At 43.8% G+C, this 13,735-nt stretch overlaps 1 protein-coding gene across 2 annotated transcripts in view; it reads right to left on the reverse strand.

Moving 5' to 3' along the window:
- Nucleotides 1–13,735, reverse strand: part of LOC121324776 (potassium voltage-gated channel subfamily H member 6-like) — a 42,594-nt gene that overhangs the window by 12,066 nt on the left and 16,793 nt on the right. The gene's annotated exons all lie outside the window — the stretch shown is intronic.

Genomic DNA, 13,735 nt, shown 5'->3' on the forward strand with positions numbered 1-13,735 from the left:
TTTAGTAGAACCATATTTTTTACATTGTTTTTCTGTTTTCTTTATAGTGGAATATAGTGAGGCCGCCTTTCTACTTTGCAGGGAAGGAGGTAATAAAGTAAAAGTTTGCACAACTTTTTGGTTCTTCCTACAATGAGAAAAATGTCTTTATCTGTATTTAACATATTCATATATGTACATATATTTGATATAAAATGGATACAATGCAATTACAATGTACAAGCAAGCAAACACACAATTATGTAGTTTACAATATGTAACAAAAAATGAACATACAAACCAAAACAGTTTAAATTTTGATATTACACGAGATGACTTCAATTACAGAAACCTTGATGCTTTACCCCTTCTTCAAAAAAAGAAATTTGTTTTTACATTGTGTCATATGCATAAATAAATAAATACAATTAACAGAATATATGAATAAACAAACAAACAAACACATGCATAACTATAATACAATCCATGAATAATTCAATTCAATTCAATGTTATGCATGCAGAAAAAGGGCATGCTTGGAATTGGGCTATTCTGGTATATTATTGACAACACTTTGGACATTTGTATTGACCACCAGGGGGAAGAGTCAGCTCAAGGCAAGACAGATGGTACCAGTCCTGACATACTCCCTGGCACAGTCATGGTGACCTCCTTGGGTTTTTTACACAGGTTTCCCATGAATCATAAAGACCATATTGAAGTGTAATATAATGCTGTACATAAGAATTCCACAGGGGACAATGTCCCCTTGGGGGCGTTTCTGGAAATGGGCGTATTGAAATCACTCCTGACTTGCTGCTTCACTTCCCTCTTTCACCTGCGATGTTTTTTCTGCATTAAAAACTAGATTGTGGGAGAAACTTTCTTTCTCTGATTAATTCTGTAGCGATCGACTGCCGTACAGGAACCATGTTGACAGGGAATGGCACCAGCGATCTGCTACACAAAATATGTGCAAACAGGCATACAAAAATTCCACAGTTGGACAAATCAAGCTGAGCTGGTATGTCATGTGGCACATGAATGATCCACTCAGGCCAATCAATCTTTGAAGCCATCTATTAATGTTTGCAGTGTGTGAATGTAGAGAATCATCTTCCACTTCATAAAAACAAGGATCAGTATCCAAAGACAATTGTGTACATTTGTGGGGATGATCCAGAGGTCTTTTTCCGTAATGTCTTATTTTATGCCAAACTCGTGGACACTTGAAGTGTATCCTCAATCGAGCAAATTATTAACACTTATATCAACGTCTGTTTCAGTGACGTTCTTTAGGGAAGCCCTAGTAAGCAAGAAGCTCTCAATGACAGTGTCACTAGCCAGTTGTTGTCCAAGAGAGACTTCATGTCTTCAACATTAATATAAATGTTCTGTACTCGCGTACTCTTCATGCGTGGATAATCTGTTAGGGATTCCCATGGAACTTGTATTACTATGTTTGCAGTTTTAGGAGAGCTTGATAACTGCGGTGCTCCTGGATCAAACTCGTCCAGTGCAAAGGAGGATGCACTTGTTTCTTCAGGAAGAAGTTTATGTGGACTCGACCACTTATCATGCGTTTCCACTGATTTGATGTCTTTCTGTGCAGCATCAATTTTGGGGTCACACATCAGAAGGGAATCAAAGGCTGCTGATGTCTGCAGTTTATCCTTTTGTTGTATTTTTTTTCTCCCGGATTTGCCTGATCTTTCATTCATCTTGAGTTTTTTTAGAGAGTACACAACCTTTTTCGCAGGTTGCTTTTTACCTATTGACTTCTGTGCTGCCAGTGTGTGGTAGAACGTACGTTCGAGAACAGTTGCAAGAACACGTTTTAAATGGGAATAATTTCACCACATACTCTTTTTCGTGCAATCCTCTGATTAGGAAGCAGCTGGGTGTGCTTGTTTTGTTTCACAATAAATCAGCTAGACCTTCCATGGTCTTTGATTTGTGATCATCTCCTTTTCATCCAAGTGCATGTTTTGCATTACACTGCCCCTGTTTTATGAAGCCCACAATCTCCTCTACAGGCACGCAATCAGCTGGGAATTCTATAGAATCAGGATTTAGTTTTCTGTCGGCATGCTCGGGTGAGAGATGATAATTTCCTTTGTCACACCATCCTCCCAAAACATCTTTCAGGTAAAATGTTTGTAGGAAGTAGAAAGCCAACACCATTTCATCCATGTTCACTTCCTTCAGCTTAGCCTCTTTAGCACGGCATTCATGCTTTCCAATACGCTTGTTGTAATTCAGCTGGTTTTATTTTTGTCCCTTTTTCTTCCAACTGCCGGTCTTTGTCAGGATGTCCTTTCTGAGTTTCTGATCAAAGTAATTGAGAAAGGATGCACTCCGTTCTACCTTTAGTTTTTCCAACAACTCCAGAAATTCCTCTTCACTCTCACAGTCTAGCAACCACAGAACATTGTTGCTGTAAACTTTCCTGTCATATGTCCCTCCTTCATGAGCTGAAACCCAGAATTCAACGTCTTATAATATGGGTCCAGCAAACCACTTGTGTACAACTCGGAATAGCATTTTCAATCGCTTTTACAACAGCTGCTTCTCTGTCGGTTACTATTACTGTGGACCTGTTGCTGATCTGGGGCACAAGTTTTGCTAGAAATGAAAAGAACGTCTCATGGGCATGTGTTGTGCGCTTGTCATGAATCATAACTGCCACAGGGATTTTCCACAAAAAAGGCGCATTGAAATATTAAGGGGAACACGTAAAAGTCACCAAGCTGAAACGCTGTGTCACATGAAAGAAGTGTACTTGGATTCAACTTTGTCACCTCCTCAGAAATACTGATAACTTCTGAAAGAGCCAAAGTTACAGCGATTTCAGGGACTAGGGGACACTGACAGACAAATCCTTCCAGGGCATAGTGAAGCACATACACACTATATAAATCATCGTGACTGATACTCCCTTTCTGTTTTTCATGCTTTAATTTATTTTTTATCTGCTGCATATTTTTGGACAGCATCACTCTCATATGGGTAGAGGAAGCATCAGATGCTGCTATTTTTCGCTGGTAAATTCTAGTCGGGCACAAATGTTTCCTTTCTGCAGCTTCGGACAGCACTGCTGGCATTGTACGAGCATGAGATCTCAGGGGCTATTTCCTCATATTCCCATGGGGCACACATGGTTCAGGTGTTTCGTCTTGTCCCAAATAATGAACAGTCACTTTGTCGACACTTCCATCAATAACTTCATATCCATATCTGTGAAATATTACTTGATCTGAATCAATCAGTCTTTGAAAATAGGTCTCACCAGAGGATGCCCCCTTGACAATATATGTCTTCCTTTGTGGACCCATTTGTACTGGTCTCACCTCCATCATCTTTCCTATCCTTTTGGCCTTCATAACTGTAGACAAACAGCTGTCCGTTTTTTGGTTTAGAAGCTGGGACAGTCGAGATGTTTTTCTTTTCTAGGATTTCTTTAAATATCCAGTGCTTCTTGTGGTGAAAGTGGTTCCAATTTATCCATGTAAGTAAACCACACATACTGGATACAATAATGTCTAATCAGTCTGCTTTATTATAACTGTGCACATGCAGGTTTTACACAATGTTCTCCAAGGTATGCGTGAAACAAGCCTCATCGTGGATACGTCATTGAAAGAGGCACTCACTTTTATGGTACAACTGGCTGTGGGCTTTTTTATTATTATTATTATTATTATTATTATTATTATTATTATTATTATTATAAATGAATTATTTTGCATTATAGTTTCACAACTAACCCTAACTAACCCTTCCTTTAAGCTAGGGCAGCTACTTCTCAGTATTGCCTGGTATTGGAACAGGGTGGATTTGTTTGTATTTGTATGCACATTTGTTTGGAATTTTGAATAAGATTTTTAAACTTCACGAATATGTTTTAGAATATTCCCGGAAGGTATTAGTAATAATCAGACACTTAACGCAGGTGTAGCCCATCAATCAACAAAACCTTTATTATTTAACTTCCAGTTCAGTATCAAACAATACTAAGCCATAGCAGTCTCTGTGTCAAGCAGTTTTGTCTGTACATTTTTCATTATTATTAATTTGTCATTTTAGCAGACACTTTTATCCAAAGCGACTTACAGAGACTATAAGGGGTGAATTATGCATCACAGTCACTTACAATAGGACCTCAGTTTTACGTCTCAAGGATGGAGCACAAAAAAATAAAGTTGAGTTGGGATTTGAACCGGGAACCACATAGCATGAAGCCTTTGTCTTTAACCACTGAGCCACCTTTCTTAGCCGAGTCCATGACAATTCGGCACATTTACTAATTTAACAAGAGGAGATGTTTTGGGCAAGTTGTGGGCTATTGTTGGTTGATCCCAGGAGCAAGCTGATGTTCTCTAACCCCTATCTTCTCATAATTCAGTCTACAACAACATCCAGTGTACTACAAACGTATCAACACAAGCTTCAATGGCTGTCAACGCTAAGCACATTCAGCAGTTTACAGAAGTCATGACATTTTGGAGACATGAATACAGAATTCTCAGCATACTGCATGAACTACTAAACTGGTTATTAGAAAGTATAAATACAGAATCTTACAAGTGGTTTCAAACAGCACCAGATAGACGGTTCCACATCTAAGACATAGAACCCTTTTTGCTCAATTTTGTTTTCCTAAGAGTATAAGACATAGATGAAATTTGCTTCCAGTGCTTAATCAGTAAAAACAAGATCTGGTCAATAACATGATATTCTCTATGGTCACTGAATTTGTAGGCAAATGCAGTGTTCCGATCCACTACAGTATTAAAGTAATAATCAGTGGCTGTCTGCAGGTGTTTCTATCAAGGCTCAAAAGTGTAATTTGTATAGAGACAGTAAAAATCAGCGAATATCCCCTTGGCTGAATACCCATTCTTGAATTTGCATGGAATGGGAAAGGTCGGTTAAAATTTGGTCAGTTTTTGTAAGTATGTGGCTCACTGTATTGTGTGTCAGCTGTATTGTTCGTCACCTGTGCATCTTCTAGATAGCTTTATTAATCAAGCTGTTTATTGCGGCTGTTTATGCATGGAATGGGCAGTTAAAGGTCGGTTCGGTTATTTTTTTCAGCAGTGTTATGTTGTTCCCACTTAGTTGTATTATGTATATACTTTCCATACTATGTGCAGCTTCGGAACACAGTGTTCCGGGAGTTTTTTGGTGATAAAAATTAGGTTCTGGGCTGGAACGGGTTAATGACAGCGCATTATTAAATCAGTTCTGATTGGTAAAATATTCTCCCCACATGTGTGTAACTTTCTATGCTCCCCATCTCAGCCTCTCCCCATCCACACTGTAATGACAGCGCTCTCCCCATTAAATCAGTTCCTCCAGAATGCACCCCACCTCAGCCTCTCCCCATCCACACAGCACCCCACCACCTCAGCCTCTCCCCATCTTTCTATGCACCCCCCACCTCAGCCTCTCCCCATCCACACAGCACCCCACCACCTCAGCCTCTCCCCATCCACACTGCACCTCACCACCTCCGCCTCTCCTCATCCAGAATGCACCCCACCTCAGCCTCTCCCCATCCACACAGCACCCCACCACCTCAGCCTCTCCCCATCCACACTGCACCCCACCACCTCAGCCTCTCCCCATCCACACTGCACCCCACCACCTCAGCCTCTCCCCATCCACACTGCACCCCACCACCTCAGCCTCTCCCCATCCACACTGCACCTCACCACCTCCGCCTCTCCCCATCCACACTGCACCCCACCACCTCAGCCTCTCCCCATCCACACTGCACCCCACCACCTCAGCCTCTCCCCATCCACACTGCACCCCACCACCTCCGCCTCTCCCCATCCAGAATGCACCCCACCTCAGCCTCTCCCCATCCACACAGCACCCCACCACCTCAGCCTCTCCCCATCCACACTGCACCTCACCACCTCCGCATCTCCTCATCCAGAATGCACCCCACCTCAGCCTCTCCCCATCCAGACTGCACCCCACCACCTCAGCCTCCCCGTCCAGACTGCACCCCACCACCTCAGCCTCCCTGTCCAGACTGCACCCCACCACCTCAGTCCAGACTGCACCCTAACACCTCAGACTCCCTGTCCATACTGCACCCCATCACCTCAGCCTCCCTGTCCATACTGCACCCCACCACCTCAGCCTCCCTGTCCAGACTGCACCCCACCACCTCCGCATCTCCTCATCCAGAATGCACCCCACCTCAGCCTCTCCCCATCCAGACTGCACCTCACCACCTCAGCCTCTCCCCATCCAGAGTGCACCCCACCACCTCAACCTCTCGAATCCCCTTCTCTCTATGAATCCCCTCCTCTCTATGAATCCCCTCCTCTCTATGAAGCCCCTCCTCTCTATGAAGCACCTCTCTGTGAATCCCTCCTCTCTATGAATCCCTCCTCTCTATGAATCCCCTCCTCTCTATGAAGCCCCTCCTCTCTATGAAGCCCCTCCCCTCCTGTCCTGACTGCAGTGCATGCCCATCCAGTCAGCTCTCATGTAGCAGTCCATAGTAACAGTTGTTGCTAAGAGTGATGCCATTGATTTAATTGGATTTCGAACCCAACTAGCATCCTTTAATTAACGACACTCTGAGAATGAGCACTGGCTTGTAATGACAGGTTGCCATTTAATGAAATGTAAATATTCTGCGACACTAGCTATTAAGCCCGAGACAGACACAGTCAATCATTTCATTTTAGAAATGTACTGTGGTGTACAATAGCAGACCCAAAGCAAGGTGACAGCATGGCAAAGGACAGATACAAATTGTAAAACATGGTAAAACATGATTAACCACAGTAAATATGCAGTAAACATTGTAAAACATGGTAAAAACGTGATTATCCACAGTAAATCTGCAGTAAAAGTACAGGGGAAGCCTGTAAAGTTAACGTGCAAAAATACCATGTACCTTCCTGTCAATCATAAAACAAGACACAGTCTGATGGAAGACAGCAAGCCAATTCCTTAGAGATGACTTTAATGGCAGGTAATCCCTTATATTCTCATGTCTCTTCACAAACACTCTGTCCACAACCCAGCCCTACCCAGCACAGCTCCAAGTGTGCCTGAACTTCCTTGCCATTACTGACAGCTTGTGATGTCATCATGTAATAGACTGTCCCTTGACAGATTTCAGATCAGTCCCCAACAGCGACTTCAGACAAGAAACACAGCAGAGAGACAGGAGAGCAGAGAAAAGAGAGACAGACAGACACAGAGACAGAGAGAAGAGAGACAAAGAGAAGAGACAGAGCAGAGCGACGGACAGAAAGACAGAGAAAGAGACAGAGCAGAGTGACAGAGACAGACAGACAGACAGAGAAGAGGCAGAGACAGACAGACAGATAGCAGAAAAACAGAGAGACACAGCACAGAGAGAGAGCAGAGAGACAGAGAGCCGACTGCTTCACAAGGAGAGTCTGGCCTGCACAGTCTGGAGGTGAAGCAGTTAAACATTCCAGAGAGCCCCTCGTTTCAGAGAGGAATGTGGGGGGGGGGGGGTCCCCGTAACACAGCCATGCTACTCTGGAATTACAGGGATGACAATCCCGAGTTCCCTACATATTTACCCAATGGAAACCAATCATACCTGACCATCAGTGTTTGGAAATAAAATGCATTCCAGGCAGAAGTTAGAAATTATAAACTCATACACTTGCCAGAACTTTTTACAAAACTGCATCGACAAGAGAGAGTTAGCAACATCAGCTACTGTAACACAACATCATTCTTCAAGATAATCAAAACTAATACAGAAACAGGTTTTCATGAAAGCAAAACAATACAATAAAAAATAAACAGTGAAAGAGGAAGATTTGGAATACTCACAGGTTTGAGCTTTAGTTTGAGGCTCATGGTGGTGTGGTATTGTGTGAGAGAGTTAGAGAACAGTAAGAGAGGGAGAAGAGGGAGCAGCCAACACAGACCGCCCACTTTCTGCTCCCCCCTGAACAAACTGACCAACACAGACCGCCCACTCTGCTCCCCCTGAACAAACTGACCAACACAGACTGCCCACTCTGCTCCCCCTGAACAAACTGACAAGCACACACACACACAGTGACACACACACACAATCAATCAATCCATCTTTGTTTTATATAGCTCTTTTCATAGTGGACCACCATCACAAAGTGCTTTACAAGATACAGTAAAAAAACAATGCATAATACATGAAATACAAGTCTAGGATGTGAAAATTCCAAAACACACACACCAACACACGCACGCACTGACAAACACATACACACACACCCACACACTGACAAACACAAGTAGACACACCAGGACACACATACACACTGACAAACACACACCAACACATGCATACACTGACAAACACATACACACACACCCACACACTGACAAACACACACCAACACATGCATACACTGACAAACTCACACACGCGCTCCGACACACACATACACTGACAAACACGTGCACACGCACACACATTCTATCAAGATTCGTTTTTAAACATAGTTATACATGACTGTATTTTAAACATAGTTATACATCACTGAACAATGACTGCATGCATGTGCATTTTTCAATTAATGAGCCACGATAATGCCATCAGATATAATCTTGAAGCCAGCAAGACCTTGATCCAGAGACAGACACAGAGACACCCAGTTAGTCTGAACCCAGTCGAGCAACAGCGGTTCCAGTGTCGTCTGCACTGGAGATTGGGAAGGATCTGTACTGAGGAATACATTGCACATGCTATCCTTCAGAGCTGTCAGACTGATCTGAACAGTGTGAATGTAATTTCTAAAGCACAAAAACTAGAAGAAGCAGCCGAGCAACAAAAACAGCTGCAGATCAGTCAGTCCGGAGAGGATAAGGGATTTAGACTGCAGACTCCCCCTGAGATCCCACTGCCACCAGGAGCACTAGCACCAAACAAATATCACTGAAAAATCAAAATGCATGACATGAAAAGAGATTAAAACAAGACAATTGTGTACCAATGACACACGTATCTGTGAGTTGCTCGTCCTTCACTGTCCTGAAGAAATACTTCCTGAAGTGCGTGACCTTTTCCTGCTCCTAATATGTGGAATCTTGAGCTGCTGGATTGTGGGATTAGTAGCACAGGCTGGGAAATTATACATTAGAAGCAGATACACAGATTACACATTTTATATGCGTGTACCTTTCCTAAAATGAATAAGTGGTATGACGCATGGGGGCAGTGGCACTGCCCCTGTCTCCGGTCTTACCCTTCAGATGGTACGGTAGGCACTGGCAACATTAGTGACAATACATTCAGAAGACTCCCGTTTTCTAACCATGGTTATAATGCACAGGGATTGAAGGCTTCCTACAGTAGGGTTCCAGTTGCAGCAGTTCTATAGAGAGCCGCAGTGAGCATAACGATCAGTCTGAAAGACAAATCTGTGACTGAAAAAAGTGTCTACATTTAGACAGCACCTATCTGAGATCAAACCACAGAGACAGCGACTGAAGCAAGCTGAGAAAGGAACCAAGGAATTATACAGCGTGACAGTGAAGTCCCTGTCCACTGCTGCTGTTATTGCATTCCCTCATCCAGATACACTGCGAACAAGAGGATACCACCCCAGCATCAGCATCAGCAGCATAAAAATAAGAACTGGGGCCACACTGGCACAGCCAGCAGATTATTATATAAAGCCTGCACACAGCCAGGCATCCATTGTGCTGATGTAATGTTGTCTCTATTAATATGGGATGTACAGTATGTGGACTCTGCAGGGAAGGACAGAACCAAGCCTGTCCAGTATGTGTGTGGTGCGAGGGAGGGCACACCGTTCGGTATTATGTGTGTCCTGTGAGTGACAGCATAGACAATAATCTTCTGTAGGGTATTCAGCTCTGCAGATGAGTAGCATTAAACTAACATTAAAAAAGCCAGCCATCTTCTGACCTATTTTATTGACCTATTATGAGGAATCCTTACGTGGGCGCTAAATCAATAGGATCAACAGGAATGATTTTAAAAGAGAGAAGATGAGTCTGCAGTCAACCTCTGACTTGCAATGCCGTCTGCTATCTATGTATTATACAGTAGAGAGTGTGTTGCAGAATACCACTGGGACTGCCAAAGAAAGCAATATACAATGCTATCAGGATGTGTCAACAAGGAGGAATGTGTAAACAAAGCAGAATATTCTGGTGGATTTCAATTCTATTAAAAACAGGGTGTGATCATGTGATTACAGAGAAGGGCCTGTCCTCTCCAGTTCTGAGCATAGCAGACAGACAGAGGGAGAGGGACACAAGGAGAGGGAGAGAGAGGGGAGGAAGGGGGTAGGGATGGAGAGGCACAGGGAAAGGGGTGGGAGAGGGGATATAGAGGAGAGGGAGTGGGGAAGGAGGGAGAGGGATAGGGGAGGGAGACAGATGGAGAAGGGAGACAAAATGAGAGAAAACTGAGCCTCTAAGAGATTCCTATCTGTGTCCTGTCTGGATCTATTTGAAATTGTGTGTGTCTCTAATCGTTAATGTCATTTCAGAAAGAAAAAGTCAGTCTCCTAATTTAGAGCATGCTCCCTGATCGAGGTGTGAAATGAAGTTCTGCCTGTTTGTGTGATTCACAGAGTCTATGAGGAAGCGTACTCCATTTACTCTGTCCTCTAGCCCCATTAGCCAGCCCTGCCAAGGTCAGTGTGAGCACAAGGGGTGGGACACGCTTGACAGCAGCACGCGTATCAGGACTAACCAGGACTCGCTGACTGCCTGCCTGACCTTCCACCAGCCAGAGCTCCTCTCACTGCTGAATAATCAATACTGAGCAGCAAGCTATGAAGGACCTAGCATTGCATTCTCACTCACTACTCGCTTTCAAGACAGAAAGCAAAAAGTGAACTGTGAGGTGGGATCTTGCCCGCTTGCTCACAGAGACCACCAGAGGAGACACACCCCAAAGAATCGGTAAGAAACTGTGACAGCCTGAGATCCATTACTAACCACAGCTTAACATCTGGAACTACCTCCAGCCTAATAAATAACCTGATACATGAGAACACCAGTGATCTATTCAAATTATGAAAACCAACATGTGAGTCTCTAACCTTTAATAAAAACAAAGAAAAAAAATCACAGATAAATTCAATTCCCTTTTAGCTTGGAAAAAAAAAAATATCAGGAAAATATAAATTCATTTGGAGATTTCTTTTTTATTTTTATTTCAACAAAGAATAAAGGCCTCACGATAAAACTGTACTGCGCAGATTCCAAATACAGCGGCTTCTAAATGGGACATGGGTCTGCAGGCAGCGGCAATGTGGAGTGCGTCTGCCCCAGTAGACATGTATGAGTCACAAAGGTCCAGCGGGAGGCAGTTCACTGTTGCTGTTCACTTCAATGAATGTGACTGGGAATAGTGTAAGCCTCTGAGAAGCCTGTCCGCAGCAAGGGGGTGGTGGAGCAGATCAACCACACCAAGGAAAGGCTGACATCTAGTGGACAGCACTGGAACTTCATACATGCCACTGAATGTATCTTCAGTCCTAAACTTTGGGAGCTCACAGACCACCCCCCGCCATGACACAAAGCAGGCATCCTGCCTGAGCCGCCAACCCAGTGACCCCAGAGGAATGCTGATTGTGTAACGGTGCACTCTGCTACTGCTAGAAATGAAGATTATAAATGTTTGACTGTGATGATGTCGAGGTACTGAGAGCTACATTCGAGCCTCTCAGAGCAGTGCTCCTGTAAATGAATTTGCCGTCTGCCTGGGGCGCAGGCTTGTCCCGTCACTCCTGTATGTGAAACCAGTTTGAGACGCACGGCTTGGGAATGCATCAGCTGTTGTGTCTTTAGCATATCCCTCTCCAGTGAAGGTTTGAACAGGGCTATTGTGATCCTATTATAAAACAGTCACATTAGCAAAGCACAGCAGTATCAGCAATGTGAACCTCACAATGGATTTGAAATGTGTTCCACACAGGACTGCAGCAGTACTGACATGATGCCATGATGCAGCGACAGAGCCTCAGCGCTGCACACTCCTACCAATGCAGCTGCCCCAGCGCTGCACAAGCCTACCAATGCAGCTGCCCCAGCTCTGCACACTCCTACCAATGCAGCTGCCCCAGCTCTGCACACTCCTACCAATGCAGCTGCCCCAGCGCTAGCATTGATTTGCTATCGGGGTGCCACCGCACTGTTATTAAACATTGCTTGGGAAGGTTACTAGTGTAGCAGTGCCTTCACTACAGTCTTATATCAGTGGGCAGGATCTCTGAGCTCAGCCCCCACTCCAGACGTTGTTGTCATTAATGTGATCAACGCGGCCAGCTCTCTATTTGAAAAGACTTAGATTCCACAGAACTCATTTCACAGAGATCACCTCCGGCTACCGGCTGCAAATTACTTTCACTCACTTGGCAGATCGGTCTAGAACGGGAGTCCTGACCCCAGGTGAAAGTCTTCACATCCCGACTGCTGAGAGTCTCCATGGATTCAGGATGGAAGTCATGCAGCCTTACTTAGCAGACATTTATTTCAGATCTCTAATTTCCTTTTTAACTAATAAAGATGTGACAAAATGAATAGAACCTATACTTCTAGTAAGTATCTTTCACACCCCAGGCGACACGACAGGCGATGCAGGGACAAAGGAAAATAAATAATATGATTGAATCCAATTTGATTTCCTAGGGGACTGAGCAACTTAATTGAGAGAACAGCTTCAATGCATGAAGTCCACCAGGGTGAAGCAGTAGAGTTTTTTTTTTTTTTCTAATGCCATAGGAAAAGGGGGCGGGAACAGAATGCCTGCCCCAGACACAGCCTAACCAATAAGGACGTGCCATGGGTAAACCAACAGATTCCTTTGTCTAAAACAGTATAAAAAACACAGCTCCAGGAGTCATATTTGGCTAGTTTTAATCTTCTGAGATCTGCTTTGCCATTGACACAAGAAACAAAATAACAAAAGACTGCGTCGTCCATCAAGAGTCCCGACCATCTCGTCGAAATTGAACTAAGCAGAATTCTTAATTCTTCATTTTTTTTATAGCTAAATCATCGAGGTTTGCAAGGTCATGTGAGACAGTAAAAGCATGGCTTTGGTGTGACTGGTGCATGCTTTGTTATAACGTCAGTCTGTGCTACGGCTGCATTAACCAGCGTTTGATTGAGGATAAGGATTGCTGCCGAATGCAAACTGTGCCTAATCACAGAGCTTGTGTCAAAGGCAGAGTGTCCCACCCATATCGATTTACAAACAGTTTACAAAGAAATAGCTCTAGGACATATATTGAAATGTTGCCGCAAACACTGCTTGAAATATACTGGGTGGCATGAATGGTCATGTTCATATTAGTTAAATGAGACAAAGGAAACTAATAGAGAAATAACATCTGAAATAAATCTAACGCACTCATTGTATTGCCTTTTATTCAAGAGGCATCTACTGTAGTAGGGTACGCAGGGTTAATCCAGACACTTCTCTATGACAGGGTACGCAGGGTTAATCCAGGCACTTCTCTATGACAGGGTATGCAGGGTTAATCCAGGCACTTCTCTATGACAGGGTATGCAGGGTTAATCCAGGCACTTCTCTATGACAGGGTACGCAGGGTTAATCCAGGCACTTCTCTATGACAGGGTACGCAGGGTTAATCCAGACACTTCTCTATGACAGGGTATGCAGGGTTAATCCAGGCACTTCTCTATGACAGGGTACGCAGGGTTAATCCAGGCACTTCTCTATGACAGGGTATGCAGGGTTAATCCAGGCACT

This window comes from Polyodon spathula, chromosome 12, assembly GCF_017654505.1.
Source record: "Polyodon spathula isolate WHYD16114869_AA chromosome 12, ASM1765450v1, whole genome shotgun sequence".
In the NCBI taxonomy this organism is placed as follows: domain Eukaryota; kingdom Metazoa; phylum Chordata; class Actinopteri; order Acipenseriformes; family Polyodontidae; genus Polyodon; species Polyodon spathula.